At 27.2% G+C, this 23,913-nt stretch overlaps 1 protein-coding gene across 1 annotated transcript in view; it reads right to left on the bottom strand.

Moving 5' to 3' along the window:
- LOC123300890 (probable serine/threonine-protein kinase DDB_G0282963) overlaps nucleotides 1-23,913 on the bottom strand; it is a 98,937-nt gene that overhangs the window by 66,474 nt on the left and 8,550 nt on the right. The window contains exon 2 of the mRNA XM_044883554.1: nucleotides 11,038-11,099. The gene's annotated coding sequence lies outside the window, so the exon portion shown is untranslated. The remainder of the gene's footprint in view (nucleotides 1-11,037; nucleotides 11,100-23,913) is intronic.

Genomic DNA, 23,913 nt, shown 5'->3' with positions numbered 1-23,913 from the left:
GGATATCCGGACAATCTTAGATGGAGGGAAGAACGTACTTGTGGTGCTACAAGACAGATATGGTCTGAGTACAATTGCAGGCGTTTCGAAGTTCTCATATCACTTCCAAGGGCCTCTGTTCGCAAAGTTGTTGCGGCTATCACAGGACACTGGCTGGGCGGCAAGCATGCTGAACGCTTAGGACCCGGCAGTGTATCACCGCTACTGCAGGGGCTGTCATAGTGGTGACGAGGAGGAGACAATGTCTCATCTTCTCTGTCACTGCCCAGCTCCTGTCATGAGGAGATGGACTTACTTGAGCCAGCCTCTCTTTGACGACCTCTCCGGCCTAAAGTCAGTCGACGTCAAAGCCCTCCTGCTGTTCTTAAACAGCTCCAAATGATTCATGGAATAGTCACCGGGGATTGGTCAACCTTTTTTTGGTATCACAACGGACCCTATGGTCTAAGTGTGTCCCACCCCAGGACAGCCACTCTAACCTAACCTAACCTAACCTTGCACTACAGTAATTTTAATTATTTTCTACAACAGTACGTAATGATCATCTACCCCTACAATTATTCAAAAAAGTATAACTTATAATTTTATGTGGACTTTTAAACTATTTTAAAAATAATCATCATAAATATAATATACAAAATAATAAAAATATTAAAATTTGATTAAATCATATTTTTGCAATTACTCAATAACAGTTATTTAATAAAAATATTTTTTATTTTTTATTAGATACAAAAAAAATATTGATAAAGTATGGTATGTGAATATCATTATGAGTGATTATAATTATGAATTAAAAATATTTTGAATGTTAAATATTATTTTTTGATAATAAGAAACAGTTATTTATAATAAATTATTAAATAATAAAATATATGTTAATTATTATTTAAAATTTTTATATAAAAAATGTATTATTCTAAGTGTACTCATCGATATACTCAGGGTAAGATGTAGTACCTAGAATCATATGTACCATGAATCTTATGTAGTTGATCGTAAGTAATTGACATTTTCTGAACAGTATTTGAAAGAAATGAGGGTATTTTAAGAAAGTTATAGGGTTATTTTGACCCAAATATTACATAAATCGTGTCCATTTGCAAGTTGAATAATAAATTCAAAACAATAGACAGCAAATTTTTGTTTTTCAATTGATTTTCACGGATATGGAGCTAATATCTTGAAAACCATTAATCAGATCGCATTTTAAATCACAGCATCTTTTTCGCTAGGTGAAAATTAGCTTAAGTCCATGTTTTTATCAAAATAGGAAAGAAAATATATTTTCCGAATTTTAAGGGGTGCGTACCCTTTGAAAAAAAAAAAAAATTGGAATTTTTTTCTATGTATTCGATCTTCATGAAAATCGATTTTTAGGATTATTTTGGCCCAAATATTACAGAAATCGTGTTCATTTGCGTACCCAAACTATGAATTACAAAATATTAGATACCCAATTTTTTTGGATTTAAATTTCATGAATATGGGGCAAATATCGCAGCATTGGTTTGGCTGGATGAAAATAAATCCATGTTTTTATCAAAAAAGGACAGAAAATATATTGATCCAATTGGAAAAAAAAAGTAGGGGAGTTGAAAGGAATGTTTTAGAACAGGAAAAAATAGCATCACGTCGTATTGTTTTCGAGATATTAATTTTGGCGTAAATTGGTTAAAATTGAGAACTTAGGCATAAATTATCTGGTGTTTTAAACGGTCAAAATTTCTGAAACTTTAGAATTTAAAAGTAAGCTCTATTTTAAGTTTCAAAATTCATTAAATTCTGTTCAAAAGTGGAGTTGACTTTAGTTTGAACATAGGAATTGCAAATACCATGTCTAAGACAATATTATTGTTATTCTAATTGGTTTTATAAAAATGAATAGACAACTTTTATATGATGAATATTCTAATTAAAATCTAGGTTAGAAATCGATAATTAAAATTAATAATAAAAATGCCATCTAAATTCTAAATAGTATAATATGATATTAATTTATAATTAAAAAATCAGAACAAATGAATAAAAAGGCATAAATACCAATTGAAAAAATATGGGCAGGTAATAGGTATATGATATAGCTTGTGGTACACATACTTGTGTAAGTAGCAACAATGTTAAAGAAAAAAACTTGATTGACATAATATTATCTACATCTTTTTTATTATTTCATAAATTAAGCCACATATTTTTTTCTTTCAAAGTTACAACTATCTATTACGGGCTCTGTAGCTAAAAACAACCTTTCAGGATACAATGATTTTTCTTGGTTTTTATGAAAATTGCTGAAACTATAAATTTTGATTGTTACCAATGAGTATTATAGCTGCACGGGCCCAGAGCTCAAGAAACGCCGAAAGAAACGTATATGATATAACTGGCATAATATTTAATGGATCTTGTGAAAAAAACTGAATGATAAAACTCTTTTTCATTTATTTTATTATATATAAGGTATTTTTAGTTTTTAGGACTTTAGCCCTACTTGAAAAATCAACAATGAATTTCTTTATCTTCGTAGTTTTTGATCAAGCCGTTTGGAAGAAACGAAGTAATAAAGAAATTTACGAACAAGAAAATTAACATAACATAACCACCCCTTTTCAATCGGGTAAAAAGAAAATAAAAAATTTCACAGCAGCTGGGAATCGAGTTTGTGCTCCTCTCAAGATAGCCAGTATAAGACGTTACTTCTCCGTCATTAGTGTCATGTCATCTATGTATACAATAGTGACGGATAGGCAACGTCTTTTAGACTGGCTATCTAGATGGCACAGGTTCCATTTGTTTAAATAACATATTTTATCTAGCACGTAGTATTGATACAGACTTAACAGAACATTAGTCTTAATAAAGAAATGAATAAAATAAATATAAAAAGTATTTATTATTTTTTTTAAATAGAATTCAATAGAAAAAAAAATTATATATCAAATCAAGTACAATAAACATAACAAATGCATTAAAAACTAGATTTTTATAAGGTCTAGTGCAAAATATGTATTACTTACTACATTACACTTTACTTATTTATCCATTATTAAAACTATTTAGTTTAGATAATGATTTTAATCAATAAATAATTATTTAATGACTCAAATAAGTATTGCACTTTTTGTATTTATTACTGTTTGAGTTTGTCCCTATATATTATACATGTGAAAGTAAGGATGTTTGTTTGTGTGTTTGTTTATTACGCTTTCACGCAAAAAATGATGAATGGATTTGAATGAAACTGAACAGTAATGTAGCTCATACATCAGAATAACACATAAGCTATAATTTATAAAGATATATTTTTTTTTTTAAATTTAAAAAAATTTAATCTGACATTTTACTGCTCCATCTATGGTCATCATTTTAAACCATAAATTAAAGATTTCTGTAAAAATTTAAAATAGTAAATGTCAAAAAATTCATGGCCATCTTTTCTAATATACTTAATGAATTACGACTATTTTACACTTTAAAAAATTGAAAACTGCATATATTTTAGCTGTGTAAAACAATCCCTTCGAGTATTATGGTAGGGGGATAAGTAAGATCAAGAGAGGTGAAGGCTATAAAGTGGTGGTTTTTACTTTTAAGCCCAGTAAAGCGGGCGAGTATGAAGCTAGTATTTCTATAAATCTAAACAAGGTAATTGTTATGGTAACTAAAGTGACAAAAGTAGTTGTTCATTTCTCTATTAATTAATCGATATGTTTGTTAAAATATCAAATTCTGTAAATATTAGTTTTATAAAAAAAATGATCAGACAATCAAATTATTGTTTAATTGATTTTCTACAACTTAACTAATTATCAATATTTCCAATTTCTAAAAAATAAAAGAAAAATTTCAAGTTTTAATTTTTCCTCTCCCCAACGTCCAAATTTCGTCCATATGGGAAGTTAAATAAATGAAAGTTTTTAAAAATAATAATTTCAATTTTAAATTTAACTCAATGATGTGATTCAAGAATTATTAATTAATAAAAAGACTTTTAAGTAGGTAGATTAATAATTATTAGTAATAATAATAATTATAATAAAAACTGTCATTAAACAAAGACAGAAAACATTAAACATAATGATGACTACAGCGTCTGACCACAAATTTGATAAATCATCTTTAATTAAACATGTCCATAAATGTAATCGAAGATGTTAAATCTGACCATTTATGTAAATTGTAAAAAATTTAAATAAAAATACAATTTTATGACAAGAAAAAGTTTTGTTCATCCAAATATGTAAATAATTTTGTCCAATCATTTACGAATATTTATTCAGCAAATGTGCAGGAAATTAAATTTTCCATTGGCAGTTAACGCCTTCGCGATTAACAAAATATTGATTTTACGTTTTAATCAGAATATGATTATCTTCAACTCTATTCATCGAGTTTTCTGAAACATTTTTAAAAATTTTTGTATAATTTCGAGTTTTGTTTATTATAAAAATTTTAGTTTTCATGAAATTAATAGAGAAATTACTAAGACGATTTTTTTTGGCCATAATTTTAGCAAGGAATTAAAAGCTTCTGATTGGCCCGGTGATTTAAGGAGACACCTGTATAGTCGAACGGAAAATCATCCAATATTTGAATAGAAAATCATGTAAAGGATTTTAGAAGGGCAACGAATTTATGGAAAAGAAAGACGAATTCTGATTTCAAATTTCAAAAGCTATATACCCAGCTAGAATGGAGGGTAGAAGCTAGAATTTTACAACGCTAATACGATAGTATTTGTATTTACATTAATTTCAATATAATAATTGTTATATACGCAGCACTAATGTTACACAATACGTCAGGTGTATAGCTACAGATATACTGCTATAAGAAATATGCGCACAGCATGTCGGTAACGTGAACCCATAACATTCATTTCATTAAAAATTAGTTGGAAACTTTTTAACCAATCATTCTGTATAATCTCACCGTGTATGTTGAGGTAGTAAGTAAATATCTACCGTGTATGCAAAAATTCAGGTCAAAAGGTGAAATCATAATAATGTTTTAAAAAAAAAATGTGCAACAAACAACACACAAAATGTATATTTGAAAACGAGTTTTAAAATCTGTTTTTCTATTAAATAAACATTAAATACGAGTACATTACCCGTACAAACAGAACTGTATGTTTATTTTAATATTCGCATATGATATGACTATTGTATTTAAATTTTGTTCAGAAAAATAATATTTTATATATATATATATAGAAATTTTTTTTTCTATTCTATCTTCAGTTGTAACATAATAACTGTTAATCTTATTCGGAGAATAAGAATTCGTTGAATTCTATGAAATTGTATAATACTTTGATATTCAATTCAATAAAATATTGTTATTAAAGTCATTAAAGGTCAGTTATTAATGTTTTCCTGTTCCAAGTCATTTTTGCTATGCATCCTATATAGGATCTGCTTATGCTGTCGTTGGAATCGAAGTAGGGCCAGCATTGGTTTCCCAAGTCTTGATAAGCCAGTTTTTGGCTAAGTCTTGGTCAAGTCTACTGAATCTTGCTATTCATTTATATTAATGTTTTTGCAGTTGAACTTCTATAAACATTAGTCGTGTTAGTAAAGGCACTTGAGTTAGTGAAAAGGCGTACACTGGATTGAAATAATAACTTTCTACCAAAAAGTTAAAAATTTGCAACAACATCCATATAAAGTGATCTAAAGAATTTAAACATCTATAAATAATTATTCGCATTCAAAATTTGTGGGTAGTTTTTATTTAATCACCTACACAGGTTTTTTGTTACAATAATTGAGAACAAAATACTTAAATAACGTTGAACTTCGATTACAATATTATGTAACAAAATTTATTCATATTTGTAAATGGGAGTGTGCTGTAGGTTTTCATTCACTTTCAATTTTTTGTATTACAGTGTAAAATCGATCGTTTTGACTTTTGAGAAAGTATATCATCTATTCTTTAAAACAAATCTAGTTGTAAAGCCTAATTTTTTTCCCAACATCATAGTCACCCAACAAAATGCATTATACTTATAACTTAAGTATGTACGAGCGCCGGAACAATTTTGCATAAAAGGCTTGTTTTTTTTATATGAATTTGGACTAAATCAAAACACTTTAAGGGCGGGGGGGGGGGGGTCGATTTTTTTAACTTGACAATATAAGACGAAAAGTAAGAATAAATATTTTCGATATTTGGACTAATTTTCAAAATATCCAAAATTGGAAATATTGTTTAATTATTTAGCTTTTGATATTTCGAAAACCAAGGCAGATATCGAACAATTTTATTCTTATAATTAAGTACAAATAATTTCAACCACAAGTCTAAACTAGCCTTGGCGCTCGTACTACCTTAATAAAACTTGCAAACAACGAACAGGTGAAACTAAACAAAAATTGAAGTATTTCTTACCCCAGAGTTCAAGGAACTGTCATATCAAATTACATCAAAATAGATTCACTATTTCGTGCAAAACTAGTTTCAATTGACCTTCGCTTTCACCGGATTTAATCACGAATCAACGATTTTCACTTTACAATAATTTGAATAAATTATTACCATCTTCAAAATCAGATTTCATAATGAACAAGTGTCCAAAAATAATATAAACAAATAAAAGAACGGAAGACAGGTCATTTATAAAGTTCAAATATTTTGTGTATATTTATGATAAAATTTTAATCAATATTAAAAAAAAAAACTTTTAACAAAAAGAAAACCTACTTCAAAAGAAAAACTTTTCCAAAATAAATTAATATGCACTAAAAAGTAAAAAAATAACGATAATATAATGTAGTTAAAATTATTGTTATTTTTGGAGTCGGTGTCAGCCAAGGAAACAACTCTGACAGAACAGTTTGCTACATTAGCTTGGCTGACACCGACTCCAAAAATAACAATAATTTTAACTACATTATATTATCGTTATTTTTTTTTACTTTTTGGTGCAAATTAATTTGTTTTGGGAAAGAAAGAATCATCGAAATCGGTTGGCGTGAGTAGTTATTCGTCCTCTTGTCGTGGTTTTGTCATGGATGCCGTTGTCAGAACTGGACCAAAATGAAATGGGATCACACGAGAAGCACCAGCTTTCAAATAGATAAAGAATCATAAAAATCGGTTCACCCAGTCGAAAGTTCTAAGGTAACAACACACATAAAAAAAAAATTAAGTCGAATTGATAACCTCCTCCTTTTTTGTTCGAAGTCGGTTAAAAATAAACAGTTACCAATAATAATACAAACGCAATTATAACTTTTTATCATAAACAATAACAAAACAATATAAATCGTTGTTTAAATTCTAATCACTTCAAGTTCCGTACTACATTTTAAAAAAAATTAATATTTCTTTAATCTTTAATAATAATAATAATTAAAATTAATGCTTATAGAACATGTAAATTAATAATTATAAAAACAATATATTTTTTTTTGTATTTATTTATAAATTTTATATTGTGTAAAGTTTAAATAATAATAATGTCTAATAATTTATTCTTTCACATATGTTTAACAAATATTATATGTGTATATTTACAAAATGAAATTCTGAATTTTTTTTTATTATTTATTTTATTATAAAAATATGTGATATACATCGTGTTTAGTGTAAATTCAACACTAGAATAGGATATTATCGTTAGTCAAAAATAAATCATAAAATTTGAAAAAAGTTAAAATTTATGTAAAAATATACTTAAATATTCTGATTTCGAGTCATAAAAGCACATTTTTCTTTTAAAATATTTAAATTTAAAATCGTAATTTTTAAACTGTATATCACGTAACCTAAAACGCGGGTAAGCCCTGCTGTGATGTCATAGCGGTATGAGTCATAGACCATCAGTTCAGTGTATACAGCTGGGTATAATATGTACATAGATAATAAGTATTTATATTTATTATAATCAGATGTCTATGAATATATCTGTCAAACTTAGTTGTGTTATTTCGTATAGTGATACCCATATTACGTCAACAAATTGGATGCCCGTGTTTTTGACAGTTTAAAAAAGGTTTAAAATTTAATTTAAGTTTTTGGCAAGAAAGTTTGTGTATTTTCCAATTCAGAGAGAGAAATCTAAGGCAGAAAATGAGAATGTCAAGCTAAAAATGTATTTTCTAATTTAATTACTACAATGTGGTCAATAAACTGTATACACAGTAAACATGCTGTACAAACACAACTACATCTAAATAACGGTGTTAGTTAACATAACAACTAACTGCTATTGCAGTTTTTTTAGCTGAGACAAGAAGAAGAAGAAGCTGGGCAGACAGACTTACGGACTGAGTGGTGACTGTTAGTGAAGAACAAGACATTTAAAAAGACTTTGTACATCTCTAAACAACTCTAAACTATCTGTATAATAAATATTCATTTACAATTCCGGATACATTTTGTTAATTTTATAGTTAAATATTTAATTTTTTTTTTTTGAAAGTAGTAAAAATAAATATTGATACTGGGGTCATTAAATGGCTTTGAATATAAAGGCCATAATCTAACCAATCGAATTTTTTTTTCATGTAGGTGTATGAGCATAAATACATGGGATGCTTTGAAAACTGTTGGCAATGATCTATATAGGTGACTTCAAGGGGTTTGTCATATTTTAAAATTTTCTAATTATTCTCAGTTTTCCAATATCATCCAATACTTATTGGCTTTTGCCTAATTGGCGTAAAATTTGTAATCTTTGTGGAGTCTTCTTATTACTTAACAAGATCACGTCAAAACAGTTTTAAAAAGTTTAATATTTTGTTTATAATACTTTTTTTAAAGGTAACCAAAAATGAATAATTTTTCGTTATCGAAGGACGCTGATAGGTGATTTTTGAGACAACATTTGTACTATCAAACTAAAGGTTTGTACAAATATTCAGCTTATTCCGTTAGATTCATAGGTTGATTCCTTTTTTGAACCAACCAGGGCGATTGAGAAGAAAAATTTTTGTATATATCATTATTTGCCAAGCTTCCACCTAAGCAATTTCAACTTATATAGCATTGAATATAGGTAAGAATCCCACATTTATTAAGTGATTTACACTTTCAAGTACAAAATAACATTATTTTGATGTAATGATAATAAAAAAAAATTTTTTTTGTTTTCACCATTATTAAAAAACTTTAAAAAGATAATTTATTATACAGTCAATCTGTCTGTTTATTATCGTATATATAGGGGAAAGTTGTTTAGGTAGACCTTCTTTCTACGTAGACTGAGCGCCTAACACAATTTCTTATAGTTTTTAAATTACCTATTGTTAAATTTGCTTGTTTAGGTATTATTTTTCTGAAACGCTTTGAACTGTTTTCCAACCATTGATCCTTAATTAAAAAAGTGTTATGTACTGAGTTTTATCAAAATCGGTGACAACAAAATTTTTTCGATTTTTTACAATTTTTTTAAGGGGTACCCCTTTGAAAAAAATCGAAAAAATCGAGAAAAAAATTTTTTTCCCTATTTCGATAAAACTCAGTATATAAGGTAATTTTGACCCAAAAAGTTCAAAAATCGGGTTTATTTAACTGTTGGAAGCATAATTTCTGAGATATCTTCCAAAATCGTCCATTAAGAGCAATTTTCTCCGAAAATATGAATCCAACCGTCATATAAACCCGATTTTTGATTTTTTTGGGTCAAAATTACCTTATGTACTGAGTTTTATCAAAATCGGTGACAACAAAATTTTTTCGATTTTTTACAATTTTTTTAAGGGGTACCCCTTTGAAAAAAATCGAAAAAATCGAGAAAAAAATTTTTTTCCCTATTTTGATAAAACTCAGTATAAAAGGTAATTTTGACCCAAAAAGTTCAAAAATCGGGTTTATTTAATTGTTGGAAGCATAATTTCTGAGATATCTTCCAAAATCGTCCTTTAAGAGCAATTTTCTCCGAAAATACGAATCCTATCGTCATATAAATAAAATTTATGTTTGAAAACAAAAAATATACTTTTTTTGATCACCAGTTAAGGTAAGAGTAGTACCTTAACCTAAAATTATAGACTTAAGTCAAAATTATGGATGACCTTGACAACCTTCCCATATCTCCTAAGAACATCACTTAAAAAATTGATGTATGTATTATATAAATGATTAACTCTTAATTATACAACGTTTTAATTTTATCATTAAAATTGCATTAGTGCTTTAATTGACTTATAAGTATAAACAAAAAAAATAAATATGAAATTACCTTAAGCGAAATACTAATTTTGGGTTAAATATTTTAGTATTTTTTTGTTGACCCTCATAACTTGTGAATACATTATTTTATTTAGGTTTACACTTAATTTCTATAAGGTGAATAAATTTTGAAAATCACTGAAAATATATGGATTGTCTGATTTATCAAACTGTTTGGGGAAGATTTGATTCATACATTTATTCATTGGTTAAGGTAGTACGAGCGCCAAGACAAATTTAGACTTGTGGTTAAAATTATTTGTACTTTATTTTCAACTTTGATGATGAATTTTGTTAAAACTTCATCAATGTAGACGAAAAATAAGAATACAATTTTTCGATATCTGCCTTTTCGAAATATCGAAATGTAATAATTAAAAAAGTTTCCAATTTTCGACATTTTGAAAATTACTCCAGATATCGAAAAATTGTATTCTTACTTTTCGTCCTATATTATCAAGTTATAACATAAATTCACCATCAAAATTGAAAATATATATTTTTTAAATTTGTGTCCCCACTACCGTGTGCATACATCCTTAATTACACAGGCACAATGGGTTTTTTTGATTTTCAATAATTTAATAAGGCTTTTACTTTAATTAAAATAGTTTTTTTTTTAGACTGGTTTTGGAGAAATCTATGGAAACATATCACCCCATCTATCGTTTTACAATGTTAAATATGCCTACTTTTGAAGTAATTTATTTAAATAATCGGACAACTCCCCCAAAAGTTTTTAGAACTGATTTAGACTTAGTCAAACTTCATATAAAAAAAATGAAGCCTTTTATCCAAAATTGCCCTGGCACTCGTAAATTCTTAAATTATAGTAAAAAATTTTTACTAAATGCTTACCTTTGAATTGGTACATCGAATATCATTTCTAGAATAAAACACTGCACAACAGATGCACGCACCTAAAACAAAAAATTGTCAATTAATTTCGAATATAAAAGTCAATATTTAAAAACAAGCAATTCCTATGATGAAAAATATTTCAATTTCCAGATAGTTTCATTATAAATTCTCCCTTCAACTCTCATTTTAAATATATTTACGGAATCGAAAAAAAAAAAAAAAAAAGTTCAAAAAATAACTTTCAACAATATATTCATATACAAAAATAAATAAACACCCTTTTTCAAAAAAAAACTAATTCCTGGTTTAAAAATAATCCAACATTCAAAAAAAAAAATTGTCATTTGTGTGTGAGAATATTACGCACTACGCAAGATTCAGTTACTTAAGGCAGTACTATCGGTAATAGACTTTCCATTTAGAATTTAATGAAACTTGGCATAGTTGTCCATTATTATATCATAATTAACCAGTTAAATTTTTAGGGGCCTTCAGAGAACTGAAAATCTAAACGTCCAGTTTTGTGAAATAAAATAAAATCTGTGATTTCCCATAAGGATCAATTTTAAAATATCTTTTTTTCAGTTCTTTGAAGGCCCCTAAAAATTTAAAGGGTTAATTATGGTATAATAATGGACAATCATGCCAAGTTTCATTAAATTCTGAATGCAAAATCTATTATCGATAGTACTACCTTAATCTAAGACCATTCAACAAAATAAAATAAGCAATTTCTTGAAATAATAAAGAAAATTTGTTTTTTTCACATTAATGTTCATTAAAAATATTTACATTGTAAAATTTCTGTTATGTAATCTAAACGTTTTAGTTCACTTAAACCTTAGTGGAAATTTTTTTTTAAAGACGTCAAATTTATTTGTGACTATTTATGATAGTACTGAAGGTAAGTTCGTGGTATCAGCGCTGAAAGTCAAGCAACAAAGACAATAAACTACCTATCTCTTCTGTTAGGATTTAGCCATAATTGTCTTGAAATTTAATTCACGGAACACTTTTGGTAGAAAATTAAATTTTCTTCGAAACTTAAGTGACTTACGTGAATATTATGAAAAAAAAAAGTTCAAAAAGAATTTTCTATTATCTACTATATTGTCTTTATCAAACCCATTTCCATGATCAAAACCTAAGCTCTATTTATGCTTTAACAATAGATCTATTTCCCATTCTAAAATAGAAATTTGTTACCATTCTACATAATCAATAGGAGATAAACCTGATTTCGAATTGGCCATCTTACCCATAAAAATGAAAAATTAACTTGATACCATGACAAAATTTGAAATTGAAATTAAAATTGATTAAAAAACGAAGAAGCTATAAGCAATCAAAGATTGCATTCATAGGCTTCCCATCTCCTTTTAGCAAAACAAAGTTTTATATGTAATTTCTATGGCGATACCCACATATAACGTCACTAGTGGGTATCTTCCTCTTTGTTTAATTAGGAATTTTAAACGTTCATATCTTGCATACTAGAGAATTTTTCACCTGAAGTGATTTAAAAAAATTAAAAGCGAATGCGGTTTCACTTCTGTCGTATGTCCCCCGATCCATACTCTTTTCTTTTTTTTGATTCCTGGTTCAAGTTACTGAACAATTAAATATAAACTGAGTTCATACGGAATCCTCAAAAAAACTAATTATATTTATTTTTAAACGATGTAATTTAAAACTTTTGTTAAAGTCAACTAACTTGTCGACAATGACTGACTGACTGAGTGAGTCTATAATGGGATTCCATTACACATTACGAAATGAATAACTTTATTAAGTGCATAGTATAGTAATATTCCTTTCGTGACTTTTGACATATTTGTTAACCCCTTTTTGTTAAGAAAGAATTCAAAAGAATGTGATATATAATGATCGTTTGTTATGCTTTTTAATAATATATCTACACATGGATGAACGAACGAACAGTTCTTGGGTTTGTTTTCTTTAAAGCGGCGTCCTGTAACATCGTCAAGTATATATATAATGTTGGGGGTAATATTACAATATGATTATGAAATTATATATAAGAAATATGATCTTGGATTTACATTATAATATGACCTAGTGATCCATATTAATGATCGAAATCGGTATATCATTACATACTACAGACCGACCACTGAGGAGTTATTGTGTAAGAGATAATCGTTTTCCTTTTAAAAAACAACCATTATTTTAATCAATCCTTCGAGACCATGGCTCCAAAAGCTTTTTCTGACGCGTTTCTGGAAATATCTCAAAAAACACTCATCTAATAGTCAAATAAACAACGAAATGCGATTCGAAATATCAATCCTCATATTCGATTTTGGTCGATATTTCAAAATCAATTCATCCAATCATCAAAGGGGTTCAATTTTTGTGTTGTTTGGGTCGAAATTACTCTAAAAATAATTTTCAGCTAGACACAAAAAATTTAAAATACACAGCCCCTTTAAAAAATCGAGGAAATCGGGTAATTTTGACCTAAATAACACAAAAATCAGATTCATTTAACGTTTGTATGAGTAGCTTTTAAAAAAAGTTCCCAATATCTCGTATAAGAAGCTTTAGTTTTGGAGCCATTTTAAAAACAGTCCCGAAAAATAGCGTTATAATCGTTAGATGAGAGAAATTTTCATGTTGTTTAGATTCTAACTATTTTAAATAATTTATGGACATGAAAATCTGGTAGAATTTTTGAAGTATAGTCTGCTTATAAATTTCTACTGAAATCGATCAGTTTTAAAATTTTCTAAAACGTATATTTAATTTCCTGATTAAAAATGAAAAAAACGTTCAAAGTCGGTTATAACGGCATCAAAAACACCAACAATCATGATCGTTATAATCGATAATCGTTATAAGACATGTAAATTTTCGGATTTATGAAAAAATAGACCGAAAAAATTTCTGTAATAGTGTTCCACTATTGGACGCAAGGGCTAAAAAACTTTAGATCTCAACCAACTCTTCTATAGTCGACAAACTCGACCCAACCAACTCGTAATTACAACAATTACACCGGGCCTATACAATTTTCGTAAAATGCAAATTTAGAGCAAGTTTTAAATAACTTGCTATTTCACGTGGATCTCCTTAAATAGGTAACATTTTAATTTAATTCTTATTTTTGTAGTCTTTGCAATCAACGTCCGTCCATACCTCCTCAGAAAAACAATAAAAACCGTATCTTTATGATCCCGTTGATAATAAAAGGGAGCATATATTTATTTTAAAAAAATAAATGATATATACATTCTTGATGACATAAAGGTCATATAGTTAAAGGTCACCATCATAATATATTAAAATATTTATTACACTAAAAAAGTCAAATGAATTGTAAGTGAATAAAAATGAATAAATAGATCTCTGTTTTGTAAGTATGTGAATTATATATTAAATAAAAAAAATACTTAATTTATTTTAATAACTTCATTCATAAAAAGAATTTTGCTATGATTTTTTATATCATTATCAAGTTTTTATTTACAGCTACATAGATAATATGAATTTTTTTTAACCCATAAAGTGTTCCCGTATAAATAAGAAAGCAGTAACATTTATTTCAACCGCGGTGTAATACAACAGAAGTGACCATCGAAATCAAATTGATCCACAAAGTTTCCAATAAAGACAAAGAAGGCACAAAAACAACAAATTTTAAAAAATCGATATATCCTTTTCTATATCATCTCAATATCATACTTCAATCAATAGCAATTAAATAGTCAAAACGATTTTCGATAAGAGTATTTTATTATTACTTATATATTTACGGTGTCTTCATTATTGTTAGAAACTGTTTTTACCGTACTTAAAACAATTTAAAAAACAAAACCTGATCAACCATTTAAAATTTTAAACAACGAAACCATTAAAAGAATAAATCTTTTATAATATTTTCCAACTAAATAAACATCTCATTAAATTATAAAAATAGTGTTTTTTTAGTTTATTATATAACGTCATTAGAATCCAAAAAATTTAATTTTGCTCTATCACACCCAAATTTTATCCAATTTTGATAAACCAAGTATGGAATCCTACTAAATTTGGGCCATACTTTTCAAATTTATTATCAAAATTAACCTAGCTCTATTAGGTTTCAAGAATGTGGAGGCCTGGTCCCGAAATTAAGCACATATGTAATAGCTAGCCAAAAACTGACATCACAAATGAAAAGAATGGTCCAAAATTAGTGGGTTTCAAAAAAAATTCCAGAAAGATCGGATCAAATCTGCCTGTGTTATCAAAAAATCGAATTTTTGAACTTTATGACGTCATCAGAATCCAAAAAATTTAATTTTGCTCTATCACACCCAAATTTTATCCAATTTTGATAAACCAAGTATGGAATCTTACTAAATTTGGGCCATACTTTTCAAATTTATGATCAAAATTAACCTAGCTCTATTAGGTTTCAAGAATGTGGAGGCCTGGTCCCGAAATTAAGCACATATGTAATAGCTAGCCAAAAACTGACATCACAGCTGAAAAGAATGGCCCAAAATTAGTGGGTTTCAAAAAAAATTCCAAAAAGATCGGATCAAATTTGCCTGTGTTATCAAAAAATCGAATTTTTGAACTTTATGACGTCATCAGAATCCAAAAAATTTAATTTTGCTCTATCACACCCAAATTTTATCCAATTTTGATAAACCAAGTATGGAATCCTACTAAATTTGGGCCATACTTTTCAAATTTATTATCAAAATTAACCTAGCTCTATTAGGTTTCAAGAATGTGGAGGCCTGGTCCCGAAATTAAGCACATATGTAATAGCTAGCCAAAAACTGACATCACAAATGAAAAGAATGGTCCAAAATTAGTGGGTTTCAAAAAAAATTCCAGAAAGATCGGATCAAATCTGCCTGTGTTATCAAAAAATCGAATTTTTGAACTTTATGACGTCATCAGAATCCAAAAAATTTAATTTTGCTCTATCACACCCAAATTTTATCCAATTTTGATAAACCAAGTATGGAATCCTACTAAATTTGGGCCATACTTTTCAAATTTATTATCAAAATTAACCTAGCTCTATTAGGTTTCAAGAATGTGGAGGCCTGGTCCCGAAATTAAGCACATATGTAATAGCTAGCCAAAAACTGACATCACAAATGAAAAGAATGGTCCAAAATTAGTGGGTTTCAAAAAAAATTCCAGAAAGATCGGATCAAATCTGCCTGTGTTATCAAAAAAATCGAATTTTTGAACTTTATGACGTCATCAGAATCCAAAAAATTTAATTTTACTCTATCACATCCAAATTTTATCCAATTTTGATAAACCAAGTATGGAATCCTACTAAATTTGGGCCATACTTTTCAAATTTATGATCAAAATTAACCTAGAACTATTAGATTTCAAGAATGTGGAGGCCTGGTCCCGAAATTAAGCACATATGTAATAGCTAGCGAAAAACTGACATCACAGCTGAAAAGAATGGCCCAAAATTAGTGGATTTCAAAAAAAATTCCAATAAGATCGGATCAAATTTGCCAGTGTTATCAAAAAAAAAGTAAAAATCCGTAAAAAGTTCGAATCTTTAAATAAAAAAAAATGTTAATTCTACATTCCTAATAAACTTTCGTGGAATTATTATTTTTTTTTATTATTCATTCCAAAAAATTCTTCTTCAAGTATAGAAAAAAAAACATTTACTGCTTTTTTATAGAAATCAAACAAAAGTAAATAAAAATTGGAACAACAACAAAAAAAGATAATAAATTCCGTTATTCTATTAACCACTAATTACATTTTTATGAACTGAAATTTTATATTTATATTTTTTTTGTTAGGGTATTATTAAAAATATTTTTCTTTATTATTAAAGATGAACGAACAACAAACAATAGATTATTATTATTATTACTTAATACTCCAAACTTAACAAAAAATTATAAAAAAACTGTCAATAAAGTTGAATTCTTCTTCATAAAGCAATACAATATATATATAGTTTTTTTTTTTTAAATAAAATAAAGAAGTGGAAGCAAACAATTAACTAGTTAATTGTTGAAATACCATGCATAGACAGTGTTGAATCTATCACATTATACATAAATACATGTTACACACATATAACTGATTTTCCATATAATACATACTTTACAATTTACGCCTAATTTGCGCCCTCACGGGTAAACAGTGATGTTTACGAAAAAATGTTTCAAACAAAAGTTGGTTATTTTTTTATAAGGAATATTTTTTATATTTAAACTTTTGTTCTATCTCTAACGGTTTACAAGACCCAATTGAACAATGTTGCTCATTTACGAACTCGACCTCACTTTTTCTGTCTTGAGTACGCTATAACAATTTCTGCTTGATATCTTTTTTCGGTTTTGAGCTATCGTGTTGACAGACAGACAACCGAAAATGGATTAATTAGGTGATTTTTTGAATACCTATACCAAAATTTTGTTCGTTGCATTAATTTTTTAAGCGTTACAAACTTGGGACTAAACTTAGTATACCTTGATATATTTCATATACATGGTATTATAAGAATATAATTTTTCCATATAATTTTCTCTTAGTTTGCAAAAAACGACAAATCTACAAAAAATTGAAGGCCTTGCAGACTTCAAAAATTTTAGTTTTTTACATATACATCAGATTTTATGGTTTTGGCTAACAAATAGGGTATTCTACTATTTTTGAAAAAGTACTTCAAAATGTTGATTTTGCTAATAAAAAGCCATCAAAAATTTATTTCTTAAATTAAATTTTAAACCTTTTTTAAACTGTCAAAAACGTGGGTATCCAATTTGATGACGTAATATCGGTATCATTATACGAAATAACACAAATAAATTTGACAGATATATTCATAGACATCTGATTATAATAAATATAAATACTTGTTATCTATGGATATATTATACTCAGCTGTCTACACTGAACTAATTGATGGTCTATGGCTCATACCGATATAACATGTGTTTTAGATCACGTGATATACAGTTTAAAAATTACGATTTTTAATTTTAATATTTTAAAGGAAAAATGTGCTTTTATGACTCAAAATCAGAATATTTAAGTATATTTTTACATAAATTTTAACTTTTTTCAAATTTCATAATTTATTTTTGACTAACGATAATACCCTATTCTGATCGAAATCATCTAATTATTATCGAATTACAATTCATCCACAAAGAAAGAATTTATGAATATTTCATTTCACTTAAATTAAATAAAATCATCGGAATGGACGACTGATGATGTTACAAAACTACATGGAACTAATTCAATAACTCATTGTTTTGACAACACCATTTGTGTTAAATAAATCACTTTGTTGTAGTATATGATAGTGTTGTTATTGTTAGATCAAAAAAACAGGTCAATTGTAACGAACAAGAATAATAAAATAAAATAAAAAAAGTTATTGATCATCATCATCGCATTCTATAATGAAAGTATTTTTTGAAAAGAATTTTTTAGTTTGTAGAGTAATATAATTTCAATCAAAAGAAGAATAATGATGATTCTATTTTTTAAATTAATTATTACATTCTTAGAATTATATTATTGTTATTTTATTTACAAGTGTATTGATGATTTATTAAGTACTAGCTGTTTCCGAGGCTTCGCTGCCGTGTTTAGGCAATATAACCGTGTATGAGCACCAAGGCAATCTCTATATATTATAAATGCGAAAGTAAGCATGTTTGTTTGTTTGTTTGTTACGCTTTCACGCTAAAACTAGCGAAAGGTTTTTAATGAAACTGTACAGCAATATAGCTGATATATCAGAATAACACATGAGATATAATTTATAAAGATATATTAATAAAAAATTTTAAAAAATTCAAAAATTAATTTAATTTGACATTACCATAAATTACATATTTCTGCAAAAATAGTCATTATAAAATATTTCACGGCCATCTTCTCTGATATACTCAATGATTAATTACTATTATACATTTAGAAAAATAGAAAACCATACATATATTTTACCTGTGTAAAACAATCCTTACCATTATTTCGAGTGTTATAGAATGGGGATAAGCGAGACCAATCTTTATCAATCTTTACTTTTAAATCCAGCGAAGTATCACTCTAGTTTTAAATAAAAAGCCTGATTTTTTTTTTATATGAAGTATAAAATATCTATCTTCTTGGAACAAAGTCGTGCGTATTAGCTAATAATAGCATAATCTCTGCACACTTAAAGCCTCGAGGCACAGTCTGTGTTCTATTACACAGTTTAAAATTATTAAGAAAATTGTTATTTCCTTTTGGATATTAAATTCACGCAAATATAGATATATTTTAATTATAATTATTATTGCAAATTCCACACGATAATCAATAAGAAGTCTTAAAATTAGAGATAACTCACTAAATAATTTTTTTCTAAAAAAAAAAACAGTATATGACAAATTCAAGAATTTTCCCATTCAAAGATTATGACAAATCCTTACATAATTTATGAATCATAAATATACATGCATAAAAAATATATTAGAAAAAAATTATTTTTATTAAATGAAAAATATTGTTATTAATTTTCATGATAATATAAATTAATTACCATTATATTTAAACATTTTAATTAATTTCTTTAAATAATATTTCAGCATAATAATATATTTCATAGATATATTGCAATAATATACTTATTTTATTGAATGATGGGTAAACTCGTTGAATAGTTTACTCTTAAGGTATGTTTAGTTTGGTTTAAGGTTTTTTAACAAGAGACTAAAAATTATTGATTGTAGAAACCAAAAATTTTGCTAGAAATGTTCATAAAAACATCTAATTAAAATATTTCCATTAATTCAAAGATTTATTGCGCAGCTCAAAAATAAAAACAAGTGGAAGGCTGCCTTTTGAACCGTGAGATATGGAAAAAGACCAAAAATTAAAAACATTGCAAATTCTGTAGAAAATTAAAAAAACACACAAACTAATACCCCCGGCCCCGGCCACGTTTGGCATCTTCTTATGTCATTTTTTTGGGTTTTGGCATCAAATGACCTTTGATCACAGTACTTAGGACGTAAAAAAGTGAGATCAAGTTCGTAATGTGTAATGTGATTGTTTGTCTCAGGTAATTGTTTGTTTTCACTTGTTTAAAGTATATTTTATTAAAAAATAATGCAAGCATCGACATTTCGACATTCAACACTTTCATACAGGGTATTTCAACGATTAACTTTTTAACGTTTCAGTGTCTTGATATTTTTTGAACATCGGACACTCAAGATTGTTATATACATTTGAATTCAAGTTAAAAATAAGCAATATGTAGGTACTTTCATATTTTATTTAATGTTGAGTAATGAAAATTTTTTTACAGTAGTTAATAATTTACAATAATAACAGTTCGAATAATATAAAAATTTTTTAATGATTTTTGATTATTTTTCAAAATGAAATCAAAGGTTAAAGTATAAACCACCAATGATTAATCAAATACAATTGGGAAATTAAATTATTCAGCAAAAATTTATATTTCTTTGCTAAATTCGTATTGCATTAAAGTACGTGTTTTTCCAATATTTAGGTCAATTAGACATTGTTAAGTTCACTTCTGAAAGTTTTGTGTTGTTTCTTTGAATTAGGTAATATCATTTTTTATAAAAAATAAACATTTCAAAACTCTCAATTTTCAATTAGAAAAATTTTTAATAATTTTTTTTTATCCATCCAAAATCTACTCAAAATCACAGACGTTTATATAACAGTTTTCGAGATAGAAGGTCTTTAAGTGTGAGAGCAACATGATATATCCCGGGGTTTTACTCCATGAGTTGTTACTGATTTTGATATAGTCAATTACTATTAAAATATATTTGTAAACCTAATAGATCATCTTTTACACTTGCAAAACAAATTATTTGCTCTAAAAATAATTTTAAATATTATAATAATTATGTTAAATATTTATGTAATTCTCATATATGAAAAAAAATGACATAATCCTAATAAAACAGTTATTTAATTTTAAAAATATGGAATTACCAAACCGGAATTCCGTTTTAATCTTAATATATGTTTATGTTAATAATCATAATATTTCTCAATTACAACGTTTATAAGGCCAATCTTGTTTTGTTTGCAATTATAACGAAATAGTCAAAGATTTTGGGAGATTGTTCCCAAACACAGGACAAAAACAAGTGAAAACAAACAATTGACTGAGTTAATTGTTGAATTACCATGTATAGATAGTGTTGATTACTCGATCACATCACACATATACCGATACATGTCACACATACATAATTGATAATCCCACATTAATACATACTATAAAATTTGCATCTAATGCGTGAGTAAACAGTGATGTTTACAAAAAAATGTTTCAAACAAAAGTTGTTTATTTTTTTATAAGAAATATTTTTTACATTTAAACTTTTGTTCTATCTCTAACGGTTTATAAGATGGATCCTACGGACCCAAAACCCAATTGATCAGCTTGATATCTTTTTTCGTTTTTGAGTTATCGCTCACAGACGGACGGGCGGACGGACGGACAACCCAAAATGGATTTGATGATTCTATCACCTATACCAAAATTTTTTTCGTAGCATCAATATTTTTAAGCGTTATAAACTTGGAACTAAACTTAATATACTATGTATATTTCATATATGTATACATGGTATAATGAGAGTATATTACGAGAAAATTTCAGGTAAACTGACGATTAAATACAGATAGTCTAGAGATTGATTGTACTTTCGAATAAAAAATAAATTTTGATTGTCTAATTATAAATTATGCGCAGCGAAAAACCTATATACGGTGTGTCGCATTTAACACCTACTTTTTCTCTGGTCCTTCACATTCAAGTAGGTAAATTAGTTTTAGTTACAACAACTGTTTCAAGGAAAATTATCGATTTTTTTTTTTAGCAAAAAAATCAACAAAATTGATTAACTCATTAAATATTTTTTATTTAATTTTAACATAAAAAAAATATTTAATTAACCTAGTTAATTTAATTACCGGTTTAACTAAATAAGATTTAATTACTTAACACAAAGTTGTAAATACACTTGTGTAATTAAACGCTATAGTAGTTTATTTCAAGTATGTACGAGGTAGCACAAATATACAATTAGGCTTTAAAATTACATATTCATCTCTTTTTAAGTTTCACTTTTGAAAATCGTACACTTTTAAAAGACAAAATTGATTTCAGAACTTACAAATACGTATGAGAAACTTCGGTACATCATTCGATTTCAATCAACTAAGAAAAGTATCTTGGTATCTAGAATACATGGTAGGGCAGCGAAGTGTGCTGTTTTGTAAAAGCCGGAAAATAAACATGAAGATCGGACGTATAAATACATCCGCGTTTTGTTATTTTTAATTCAAAATTACCTTAGAATATAATTTTCAAATAATTGGAAAGAAAAAAATTTTTGATTTTTTTCGAATTTAATGAATCTGAACGCCCAGTTTTGTGAAATAAAATAAAATCTGTGATTTCCCATAAGGATCAATGTTAAAATATCTTTTTTTCAGTTCTCTGAAGGATCTAAAAATTTAACTGGTTAATTATGATATAATAATGGACAACTATGGCAAGTTTCATTAAATTATGAATGCAAAGTCTATTACCGATAGTACTACCTTAATATTACTAAAATCCAATTAAAATTCATCAGAAATTTTTAATGAAAAAAGGTCTAATTATTTGAATCATCTTTAATAATAATTGTAAGTAATTATGATCACAAAGTAATATTTACTTTTTTTTTAAACAATGGATCATTGTTTATGTGCGATCTACACTGAAGACAGGGCAAACGGAAATTATTAACATAAATGAAGTTGGATCATATTTAAACGATTTATTAAGTAATTATAATTATTATGTCTGTTTTTGATTTAAATGAATTTATTTTACAATAACTTTGATTAATAAGTTTTTTTTTTTATGACTGGTGACCCTGAACTAAAAATTTACAACATAGTTAAAATCATCTTTTTATATACCATGTATATGAAATATATCAAGGTATACTAAATTTAGTCCCAACTATGTAACGCTTAAAAATACTGATGCTATGAACAAAATTTGGTATAGGTGTTTATAAAATCACCTAATTAGTGCATTTCGGGTTGTCTGTCTGTCTGTCTGTCATAACGATAACTCAAAAACGAAAAGAGATATCAAGCTGAAATTTTTACAGCGCGTTCAAGTCATAAAAAGAAAGGTCTAGTTCTTAAATGAGCGACATAGGTCAATTGGGTCTTGTTTCCCTAGGAACCATCTTGTAAACCGTTAGAGATAGAACAAAAGTTTAAATGTAATTATCCTTATATAAAAATAAACAACTTTTGTTTGAAATATTTTTTGTGAGCATCACTGTTTACCCGTAAGGGCACAAGTAGGAACCTAATTCTTTCGTAAACATTACTTATCGTGAGGGCGTCTAGAAATACCTTTCGAAAATTTTAAAATGTATTGAAAATGCTATCGTTTATAGTTTTGGAGAAAATGAACAAAACAAAGTTTCGCCCTAATTTGCGAATAAACATGGGATGTTTACGAAACGAAATGTTCAAACAATAGTTGGTTATTTTGTTCTATCTCTAACGATTTACAAGATGGGTCCCAAGACCCAATTGACTTTTTACGTCTTGAGTACGCCGTAAAAATTTCAGCTTGATATCTTTTTTCGTTTTTGAGTTAACGAGTTGACAGACGGACGGACAGACGGACAACCGAAAATCGACTAATTAGATGATTTTATGAACACCTATACCAAAAAATTTTGCTCGTAGCATCAATATTTTTAAGCGTTACAAACTTGAGACTAAACTTAATATACTTTGGTATATTTCATATACATGGTATAAAAATAGTTAACGTAAAAGTCAAATAAATTGACG

This window comes from Chrysoperla carnea, chromosome 5 (genome assembly GCF_905475395.1).
Source record: "Chrysoperla carnea chromosome 5, inChrCarn1.1, whole genome shotgun sequence".
NCBI lineage: Eukaryota > Metazoa > Arthropoda > Insecta > Neuroptera > Chrysopidae > Chrysoperla > Chrysoperla carnea.
The sequence above is the reverse complement of the archived record's forward strand: the minus strand, read 5'-3'. Positions and strand labels throughout refer to the sequence as shown.